Raw genomic sequence first — 12,291 nt, 5'->3', positions numbered from 1 at the left:
TCTTCGAGCGATTTTCCGTCATTCCCGCTTTTTGTAACATACTTTTCCCGTCATTCCCGCTTCCCGCATTTTAGGGCCCTAAAATGCGGGAACTGCGGGAACGACGGGAAATGCACTAAAAAGCGGGAACTGCGGGAACGACGGGAATTTGTCAATTTGAAATTGCGGGAACTACGGGAAATTTCACAAAAGACGGGAATGACGGGAATTTGCTTTAGGGTATGGGAAATGTGTATTTTAGAGTATGTGTGGGGTAAATATGCATTGAATAGCAAAAGCAAAGGCAAGTTTATAGGGCGCTCCCAAAGTATGTGCAACAAGATGACGCACAACCTGAACATTGTATGTATACCAGGTTAGAGTTCAAGTTGTGCGTCATCTTGTTGCACATACTTCCGGAGTGCCGTTTATACTTGAGTGTGCATGTACGGGGTAATTGTACTAACATACATATTATCCAAATACATATTATCCGAATCCGAATATTATTAGAATCTTTTAGTGAAATTTCCGTATCCACACAACCCTTCCATTTTCCATTTTCTAGTGCAATTTCTTCAAAACATACTCTGAAATGAGTATTTCCCGTACTTTAACGCGATTTGCCGTCGTTCCCGCATTTTAGATAAATTTTCACGTACATACACCCCCAAGCGTATATACACCATTGCTTTCGCTTTCTAGAACAATTTCCCCTAAACATACTCCAAAATAAATATTTCCCGTACCTTAAAGCGATTTCCCGTCATTCCCGCTTTTTGTGAAATTTCCCGCTTTTTAGTGAAATTTCCCGTAGTTCCCGTCATTCCCGTAGTTCCCGCATTTTAGTTTTTGCAATTTCCCGTCGTTCCCGCAGTTCCCGCATTTTAGTGCATTTCCCGTAGTTCCCGTCTTTCCCGTTTCCCGCATTTTAGGGTTGCCCATACAGTACGCTACATCGTAAAAGAATAATACAGTATTCGAGATCTATTATACTAATATACAGATTGGACATTTGCATAGTTCTCCCAACAAATATTCAGCGATCATACCATGATATGTTCACTGTATCACGGTGAATCAGAGAATGGCATACCAATGAAGTAATCATATATTTGTCGCTTTATGGTACTCGAGCGGGAAATTCCAAGCAAATTTAAATTAAGAAAAATAAACTGAAGTAACAAGTCTGGCTTCTATCATTAGTTTTGATGCTGACATATTGTTATATGTACATGGCCTTATCTCACAAAAACAGCCATCGAAAAAAGTCACATAAAAAAGAAAAACTACAATGACAAGATAGCTACGATATATACAGTATAAGTGGTGATAAAGACCAGACTGGTATGTTAATTCAATTTATTCTATTATTTTTAATTTACTTTAAATTTCCTCTCTGAGTTTGAACGGTAACTTTTCCTGTACGCACAACGCCAAAGAGATAATTATGTCACCAGCCTGTCATCTACTGAATATTCGACTTCGACATATCCCATTACGCCCTCTGAAGATTTGTTGAGAGAATTTGCCTGCTGAATCTTGCTTGGGATAATAGTATTGAAATAAAGTCATTTCGAGAAATACCAACATTCGGCATAATCTACAATATATATATATAAATATTTCTGCTACAATAACGCAAATAATCTTCGCTCGACTACAGAAATCGTAGCGAATTTGATATTGACTTGCGCACATTACATTATGAAATTTTGATTTTGTTTGAAGGATTGTATTGTGTTAAATTGCCTACAACTGTTTAGAGTGAGAAAAGTTCAGATTGAAATTTGCCGTACTGAATGACATTTGGACAGTTGGATAAATTTTTTTCCATATTTTTCGTCATTTATTTTTGGTGAAAGAAGTCCTTATATCTTCGAAAGTATAAAAAAATAAAACTTTGCCGTGTCAAATTTTTGTTTTTACTGCTTTGCATTTTCTTCTGTTTATATCACAAACGTGTTAAATAACCTTTGATTGAATCATTTTATGATATATAGTTGCTTTTTGGATTACATAGTCTTCAAGATGTTGGTTGTGAGATTTTTATTTTGTACTTGTCTGTTTGTTTGATACCGCTTGATTGTGTATTATTGTTCTCAGTGCTTTGATCTAGCCCACTTATATAAGTTGTTGCTTAGTTTTAACTATCTGTTGATAATGACATGTTGTGCAGCTACAAAAAGTCGAACTTGCTTTTAGATTTTGTATGCATACCAGTGTCTGAGACATTGTTATTAACCAGACATTGCAACAGTATCAAGCGAGCGACCTGCAAATGTCCCTTTTAGATGCGTCTGATGATGTCAGTAGCTTTAGAGGTGTCATGGATTTTATTATCTGTGTGGTTTAGTTTGTTTTTATATTTGCCTATTTGTTTCGAGGACCCTTAATTTGGATGTACTTCATCCGGGTCCGGTTACTGTGAGACTCCGACCACCATCGACTCCTCAGAAAAAAGAGCTTCCCGCCTCTTCTCCGGTCGCCGCGCTGTGGCCGGACGTGTTTTTCCTGTTTTATGCTGTTTTAACTGTGAAGTTGGCTCATAATAAACCACAAATCTGGAATCTGAGTCTTCTGATTCTTTCAACACACAGAATAAAAACCTATCTGTGACAATGGCGAGCACGCCAGGATTTCAATAAAAAACATTATCTGTGACAATGGCGAGCACGGCGACGGATTTGGAGGAAATCAATGACGTCAACTCCGAAGGTTCTGACAATCAGGAGAATGAAACAAATTCCAGCTCGGACGAAGCGTTTACCGGAACGATTATCAATCCAGCGACTTCGGGAACGGTGTCTCAGACAAAACATACCAACATTTTTGGTTGGGCTGAGTGAGCCTTGGTGTAATGATGGAGGTCCCGGCATGAGTGCGGTGGTTAAAGCTGGCTGGACTGTTATGACCGATTTTCAGAAGTGGGATTGTGTGTTACCTTCAGTGGTGGAGCCCTGGGGTGTTTGAATCCCAATTTGTGTGATCAACGTGAGCCAGGAACCGGTGCATGTCAAGGTGGGTACCTCAGTGGGAATAGGCCTAGTTCACCCAAGACTGCAAGAGGGGAGGTTTACCAAATTGCTGATATGTCTAACTCCGATCCTGAAGTGGGGGAAAGTTTTCCTGATCACCTCGAACCGTTATTATTCGAAGTGGAACATTTAAATGAAGTTGAGAAAAACCAACTTCGGTCACTGCTAAGCAATTACGAAGACATCTTTGCCAAGCCTGTCAAGCGGAATCCATATCAAATTGGATTTGAAGAGCCATTTCATTTATGACTATTTTTATTGTATCATCTTGTTTAAACCATCTGGCTATGTGAGAGATATTTTGAAGAGGGGAGGGGGTACATAATCTTAAAAAAAATTGGTTGTTTTGTGTTTTCTTTAATTTGATTTTGAGGATGAAACTTGTGGAGTTTCATCCTAAACAAGGGAGGGATTCTGTCACGGATTTTATTATCCGTGTGGTTTAGTTTGTTTTTTATATTTCCCTATTTGTTTTCGAGGGCCCTCAATTTGGATGTACTTCATCCGGGTCCGGTTACTGTGAGACTCCGGTCACTATCGAGTCGTCAGAAAAAAGAGCTTCCCGCCTCTTCTCCGGTCGCCGCGCTTTGGCCGGACGTGTTTTTCCAGCTTTATGCTGTTTTAAGTGTTTTAACTGTGAAGTTGCCTCATAATAAACCATAAATCCAGAATCTGAGTCTTCTGATTCTTTCAACACACAGAATAAAAACCTATCTGTGACAAGAGGCAATACTGCATGATTGCCACCAGGTAAACTCATGTTGATAATAAATGAAGCACAACCGGTGTCAGCAAAACGATGTAATTTGCCGACGTTTCGAATTTCTATACAGAAAAACTTCATCAGGGCATGATATGGAAAGCCTGCTCTATATATATCCACTTGTGTCCTTTCCATATATATCATGCCCTGATGAAGTTTTTCTGTATAGAAATTCGAAACGTCGGCAAATTACATCGTTTTGCTAACACCGGTTGTGCTTCATTTATTATCAACAAGAGGCAATACGTTCCCTAAAACGCCAGAAATGCCAGTTTGATCGAACGATTTTCTTGGGATAGAAAAACAGCTGCGAAACCAGTCACACAGGCCCAAAATACATGAATCTTGAAAAAAGTAATTCCAGTATATGCGATGACCGGTATCTGTAATTATAGGTTTGAATAGTTGTAAGTAGCCTAAATGTCGTTAAAAACAGCTCTGTCTGTGTCTATCCCGCCAAAATTTAAAATAAACAATGATTCACCTACAAGCTATGAACTAGGTAAGACAGTCGAAATATTTTCCGCAAGTCTAGCGAGTTATCTTTAAATTAGTGATAAATACTCCACTGCCTGACATCGTATCTCCAAGCAATTAGATCAATAACAAAAAGAAACATTTTTTTGTGCATGCATTCACTATAAAAGTTATTTTAAATAAAGGTGACCCTCCTGTTTTAAAGGTAGCACACCGCTGTATTACGCTATCACAAAACTCCCGATTTGCGCGAAGCATGAGTTAAGCAAATTCAAAACGGGAACAGCTTGACCTAGATCGTCACTCTCAGAGGAATGAAAACCGTGTTCGCAAGAATAAAATTTTGATGAAATAACACATCTCATGGGATTCATATAGGAAATTCAGCAACAAATAAAAATAAAAGCCTTCTACAATAACAATTTCTAACGATTAAAAAATTCAACTCAATTAATCGAGTAGTTGAATAGAAGAATACTAACAACAATAACAACAATAGAATAACAAAACAATTTAAAGGCCTATTTCGTGCCCACTTTGGACATGAACATATGGATTGTTATGTTATTATGTTTTGTTTTTTTTTTCATTTTAATTTGGAGATATCCCATTATGTAAGTAGAGGAAGTCTGCACATTTCTCTGCAGTACAATATTAATTATGATCTTTTTATATTTACATACAAAGGTCGCAAGGTTTCCTGCTTGTCTGTTGGTGGTAGTGTATTCATATCGTCTCATTCTGTCATGATCCGATAGTACTCGAACCTTCTGTAAGGTGCTTTTGGTAGTCTTCTTCGTAGTCTCCTTCAACCTGTTGTTGTTATGATAAAATCTTCCTATTCATCCCAATTGCTTTGATGCGGGGGTATTGTGTAGCGACATAGCAGTGACATAATTTTTGGAGGACGTAGTCAGGTGGACTAGGAATGACATACGCGATATTTTTTACACGCCCACTAGAAGTATTCTTGGTACTAAAATACATTATACCAACATGTACGGTAGCCGTTTCATTATTCCGGCTTGTCAGCTTTCGTGCCCATATATTTCAGTTTTGGTCTCTTGTTTGTATTCTGAGTAAATTTTTATCAATAATGTTTCATTTATCAGCAATTGGACCATGCCCCAAAGCCACCCCAGAACTGGATCTCGCTGATCGCTACCCCATCGTTTGCGACTATAAACGGGTATTATGACTTCGCTTCATCTGGTGTCATGACGTTTTAAAACTAATAAACACATGAAACAGTAAATATTTACGATGAAACTACTGAACGACGTTGTTCCTGTTCATTGTCTCATTCTTGATAAAAGCAAGCTCGGAGGGTTAGGATTGGTATGGCGTGGCTGATTAATAATAGTGATCGTAAATTTTATGGACAACCATTGTTTTGACAATGTTTTGAGGACAACCATTGGTAACGTTATAAGCGCTTGTGTGACGTCACACCCGCCATTTTGGGTCCAAAACGCAGATAGGCTTGCTAACCGTCCTTTATTTTAAAGGACAATCCTTCGATTAAGCTTTTCGGTCCTTGTCCTTTTTAGCTAATTGTCCTTTATTCTTTCCGACGTCGTTTGGCCCGATAGTTAAAGCGTAAATATATACTACTACGGTTATAGTACTGTGTTCGATATTGTTCCGTTCTTAAAAAATTGCCTCCATTTATGTATTTGCAAGCTTTTAATTATTCTTTTTAATTTCGCTTTGGTCCGGCTCAAATAGCCAAAGAAATAACAATTTTATTAACATTGTTTGGGTAAGTGTTGAATAAACATTAAATGAAAAACACGTGGAGATTGTTTTATTATACCTTTTTAGCTTGTATATAATTTTTATTTCATTGTTTTATATTGTTCTTTCCTGCAAGTTACAAATAAATGATGACGGTAATCTATGTCCTTTATTGAAACTTTTCATCGTTGGCAACCCTAGGCGTAGGATCAAACTTGCCTAGCACTTCTGATAATTCCCCTACGCGTGTTACATTCCGTGATTATGTGCAGGAAAATTACTGAACCTTACAACGGTTCAGGATGGTTTTCACAACCACTGGTCGTTTACGACTTCCTTCACCATCAAGTCCATGCGCCTAGAAATTATGACCGATCAACAAATCAAAAACAGGATAGGGGAACTAACCAAATAAATTTTCAAATTCATCGAATTTATTTTTGTGATTGGAAGTTTGGTATATGGGATGAATTAAATCAAATAATAAAAACAAAAAGAGAGGATTTTAGGTTGATACATTTCGCAAGTGTATAAATATTATACACATAACAGTATTAAAAAATATTTCCTTATTTTTAATTTGACCGGATAGAGTTAAACATTAATTTGATAGTTAGTGCACAGAACAAGCATTGAAATGAGAATTTAGCAGCACGTCAAGCACAACAATATAAAATTGATCTTACAGCAGTACTAATTATATATGAATCAATATTACAGATAAACTATCTAATAAATTTTGTCAGGATTCTATAATAAACTACAATTATTAAACATCTTTATCTCTTCGTTCAATGTGTGGCGCGTAAGGTTTGGTAAAAAAATTGTCAAATTAGTTTATCTATTTTATAATTGCACAGTGAAATATAATTTGAAATATATTTATATTTATCCCACATTTTACAGTACCACATGAAAATATATATATATATATGTGAATAAAATATGAAGTTCTTGCATGTGTGCTCAGAACAAGTACGTAGATGGCAATTCAAATATCACAGTGAATTAAAAATATATGTGAATGAATTATGGAGTTACAGCATGTGTGCTCACAACAAGTAAATAGATGGCAATTCCGTTATCACCGTGAATTGAATGATTGACTACACAGTATTACAAGAAAATAGTATTACAATTACCTCTCCAATTACACGTATTTAATCATATGTTATTACCTATCTCTATCTTTTGCGCGACGATCACACTATCATTGCGTGGCATGACTCTGGAGTACCCGCGATATATATTCATATATCACTAGAGTGCGAATTTCTATCGTTTTGCGGGATCATCTGGAGATTCCATTTTGACGTCGGTGAATAATCAAAATCGATGAACGATTAGAGCCAAGCTTTCGTAACGACGCAAAGTACAATTAGGCATTGACGTTGCACTTTGGTTGCAACGTAATTGCAAAACGTCGCTGCGTAACGAAGTGATTAAAGGAACGTCGCTGTTCAACTGAAGTTGGCGCAGCGGACATATGAAGAATTGGAGAACATTAAATAAAATAGCTTATACAATTTTACTGGTGCACGATAAATTCGATCTAATGATACCACTCGAAAGCAATCTTTAACCTCTACAAATGTGTCGATATCATATTAGGTTAAAACAAGAAAAAATCGAAGTTTTTGTTATTTAATTGAAAAGCTTTTCAAAAAAATTTCACGCTTTTCAATTTTACCGATTTTTTGTACGTGATCGCGACATTTTATCTCCATTTCATGATTATTCTCCTAGATCGTCTCTCAAACAATATAAAACTTGTCTAAATATTATGTAAGGTCCACTTGGTTTATAGTCACTTTAGTAACAGTGACCGTAGTGAGGGGACAACACTAAAAGGCTGAAGGAAGAAACGGATGAAGTGGAGGAAAAACGGAAGTTGAAGTGTTCCCAATGGTGAAAAATTGAAAACACTAAAAGTCTGAACACTAAAAGGAAGAAGTGGATGAAATTTATTCCCACGAATAATGAGGTGGTTGAAGTCACTAAAAAGATGAACACTAAAAGGAAGAAGTGGATGAAATTTATTTCCACGAATAAGGAGGTATTTGAAGTCACTAAAAAGCTGAACACTAAAAGGAAGAAATGGTTGAAATTTCTTCCGACGAATAATGAGGTGGTTGAAGTCACTAAAAAGATGAACACTGAAAGGAAGAAGTGGATGAAATTTCTTCCGACGAATAATGAGGTGGTTGAAGTCACTAAAAAGCTGAACACTAAAAGGAAGAAATGGTTGAAATTTCTTCCGACGAATAATGAGGTGGTTGAAGTCACTAAAAAGATGAACACTGAAAGGAAGAAGTGGATGAAATTTCTTCCGACGAATAATGAGGTGGTTGAAGTCACTAAAAAGATGAACACTAAAAGGAAGAAGTGGATGAAATTTCTTCCGACGAATAATGAGGTGGTTGAAGTCACTAAAAAGATGAACACTAAAATGAAGGAGTGGATGAAATTTCTTCCGACGAATAATGAGGTGGTTGAAGTCACTAAAAAGATGAACACTAAAAGGAAGAAGTGGATGAAATTTTATCCGACGAATAATGAGGTGGTTGAAGTCACTAAAAAGATGAACACTAAAAGGAAGAAGTGGATGAAATTTCTTCCAACGAATAATGAGGTGGTTGAAGTCACTAAAAAGCTGAACACTAAAAGGAAGAAATTTCTTCCGACGAATAATGAGGTGGTTGAAGTCACTAAAAAGATGAACACTGAAAGGAAGAAGTGGATGAAATTTCTTCCGACGAATAATGAGGTGGTTGAAGTCACTAAAAAGCTGAACACTAAAAGGAAGAAGTGGATGAAATTTATTCCCACGAATAATGAGGTATTTGAAGTCACTAAAAAGCTGAACACTAAAAGGAAGCAATGGTTGAAATTTCTTCCGACGAATAATGAGGTAGTTGAAGTCACTAAAAAGATGAACACTGAAAGGAAGAAGTGGATGAAATTTTATCCGACGAATAATGAGGTATTTGAAGTCACTAAAAAGCTGAACACTAAAAGGAAGAAATGGTTGAAATTTCTTCCGACGAATAATGAGGTGGTTGAAGTCACTAAAAAGATGAACACTGAAAGGAAGAAGTGGATGAAATTTCTTCCGACGAATAATGAGGTGGTTGAAGTCACTAAAAAGATGAACACTAAAAGGAAGAAGTGGATGAAATTTCTTCCGACGAATAATGAGGTGGTTGAAGTCACTAAAAAGATGAACACTAAAAGGAAGGAGTGGATGAAATTTCTTCCGACGAATAATGAGGTGGTTGAAGTCACTAAAAAGATGAACACTAAAAGGAAGAAGTGGATGAAATTTTATCCGACGAATAATGAGGTGGTTGAAGTCACTAAAAAGATGAACACTAAAAGGAAGAAGTGGATGAAATTTCTTCCAACGAATAATGAGGTGGTTGAAGTCACTAAAAAGCTGAACACTAAAAGGAAGAAATTTCTTCCGACGAATAATGAGGTGGTTGAAGTCACTAAAAAGATGAACACTGAAAGGAAGAAGTGGATGAAATTTCTTCCGACGAATAATGAGGTGGTTGAAGTCACTAAAAAGATGAACACTAAAAGGAAGAAGTGGATGAAATTTTATCCGACGAATAATGAGGTGGTTGAAGTCACTAAAAAGATGAACACTAAAAGGAAGAAGTGGATAAAATTTCTTCCGACGAATAATGAGGTGGTTGAAGTCACTAAAAAGCTGAACACTAAAAGGAAGGAGTGGATGAAATTTCTTCCGACGAATAATGAGGTGGTTGAAGTCACTAAAAAGATGAACACTAAAAGGAAGAAGTGGATGAAATTTTATCCGACGAATAATGAGGTGGTTGAAGTCACTAAAAAGATGAACACTAAAAGGAAGAAGTGGATAAAATTTCTTCCGACGAATAATGAGGTGGTTGAAGTCACTAAAAAGCTGAACACTAAAAGGAAGAAATTTCTTCCGACGAATAATGAGGTGGCGTAGGTCACTGAAAAGCTGAACACTAACAGAAAGAAGTGGATGGAATTCCTTCCGACGGGTGGTGAGGTGGCTGAGGTCACTAAAAAGCTAAACACTATAAGGAAGAAGTACGTTAGGGTTAGATGATATTTTGTCCTATCGATTTTGAGGCGGTTAAAATCACTAAAATACCGAACATTAGAAGAGTTAAATAGCCAAAACATATCCCGACGGAAGTGAGATTGGATGAAGACCCTGAAAGCGGACTGATGAGTAGGCATGCCACTTTTAGATTTATGAATTGAATCGATTCAAATCGCAATTTTTTTCGAATCTGATTTACGCGATTCGAAAGAAAGAGAGCCGTTTAGCGAAGAAAAACAAACGCTCCAAATAACACCAATTGCCAGACGCGAATGTAAATAAATTTTTCGTTATTTACTTTTATTGATCTGTCTTCATTCATTTTCATGTTCCGCGCAACACACCCGGATCATCACTCGAGATGCTGACGTGCTGTGTGGGTAATTAATTTCCTTCAATCTGTCAGTTGAGTATTCCACTGAATGATCTAAGTTTCTATCACACGCAAATTTAAATGGATCGTATACCCGAAAGTTCGTTGCAATTTTGTTAATAATATGCAACAGCACATCTTCTCTGCGACTAAGTAATGATACGCGTTGACATGAATTGATAAACGATCAGATACCTACTTCTAGAAAACATTTAATTTTGATTGAAATTCAATTTGATTGAAATTCAACTCCGTTGAAATTGAAATATTGGTACTACTCTGAAGTACGCGCACCAAGATGTCGCACAACCTGATCCCTAACCTCGTACACCAGTGATTTTCAACCTTTTTTGTATCGCGGAACACTTTTTTTATTCTAAAATTGTGACGGAACAACAAATGAGATTTTTGGAAATAAACTATATTATGCAATTAACTGACATCGATCATTTCGAAATAAAATAAATTAACGAAATTAATAATAGCTTGTCAACTTCAGCTGGAAAAGACGTTACACATATTTTCGAATCAAATAATTCGAATATTCTTAACAAATACCGAATAGTCCAATACCGAATATTTTTTATACGCAGCAGGTCCAGAACGTCGCCGCCATGGATCGCCGTTGTATTTTGTAAATACGAAAATAGGAATCAAAAATTAATAATAATCGCGCAGTTGACCACACATCTCTGTACATAGATTGCCGTGGTATTGTGCCCGAATATAATTAATTTTTGATTCCGTTTTTCATTCCTTGAACTTAATATCTGTTTTTATAAATTTTGCAAACAGTTCACGCACGAAGACTTTGAATAATGATGTATTAGTCAAATCGAAGTCCTGTTTGACCACTGGTTTTCAACCAATGGGCCATGGGCCACTGGTAAGCCTCAGAGGCATTTTGAGGTGGGCCACAAACATATTATAAATTACAAGGTTTGTTGATTGGAAAAATTGATTTGATAACAAAATCAGCTTCACGCGTGATGAAAAACAAGATATCTATTTGCAAAACATGCCTCGCCGTAACCCACCCATTGTGGCGCAACATACCCATTATACGGCAGGAACAGCTAGATATGAATATATATATAGTAATTTGTTTGCACATTACATCAAAATTAAAAAGAATATAACGAGAATGTCATGGCCTTCAATATTCGCCAGGCTCGAACTGAGCATAACATATACAAAGTAAACAAAAAACGAATCCACGAGGACATTGTCTCATAAATACGAACAGAACAAACATTAAATTATCCAATTCCTAATATATTAAATTTTCAAGTATTCCTCACTATCCGTCGGAAGAAATTTCATCCACTTCTTCCTTTTACTGTTCAGCTTTTTAGTGACTTCAAACACCTCATTATTCGTCGGGAGAAATTTCATCCACTTCTTCCTTTTAGTATAGCCTACAGTTTTTCGTGACTTCAAACACCTCATTATTCGTCGGAAATTTTTTTATCCACTTCTCCCTTTTAGTGTTCAGCTTTCAAGTGACTTCAACCACCTCATTATTCGTCGGAAGAAATTTCATCTACTTCCTTTTAGTGTTCATCTTTTCAGCGACTTCAACCACCTCATTATTCGTCGGAAAAAATTTCATCCCCTTCTTCCTTTCAGTGTTCATCTTTTCAGTGACTTCAACCACCTCATTATTCGTCGGAATAAATTTCATCCACTTCTTCCTTTTAGTGTTCAGCTTTTTCGTGACTTCGACCACCTCATTATTCGTCGGAAAAAATTTCATCCACTTCTTCCTTTTAGTGTTCAGCTTTTTAGTGACTTCAACTACCTCATTATTCGTCGGAAAAAA

This window comes from Styela clava, chromosome 14 (genome assembly GCF_964204865.1).
Source record: "Styela clava chromosome 14, kaStyClav1.hap1.2, whole genome shotgun sequence".
Taxonomy (NCBI): Eukaryota; Metazoa; Chordata; class Ascidiacea; order Stolidobranchia; family Styelidae; genus Styela; species Styela clava.
The sequence above is the reverse complement of the archived record's forward strand: the minus strand, read 5'-3'. Positions refer to the sequence as shown.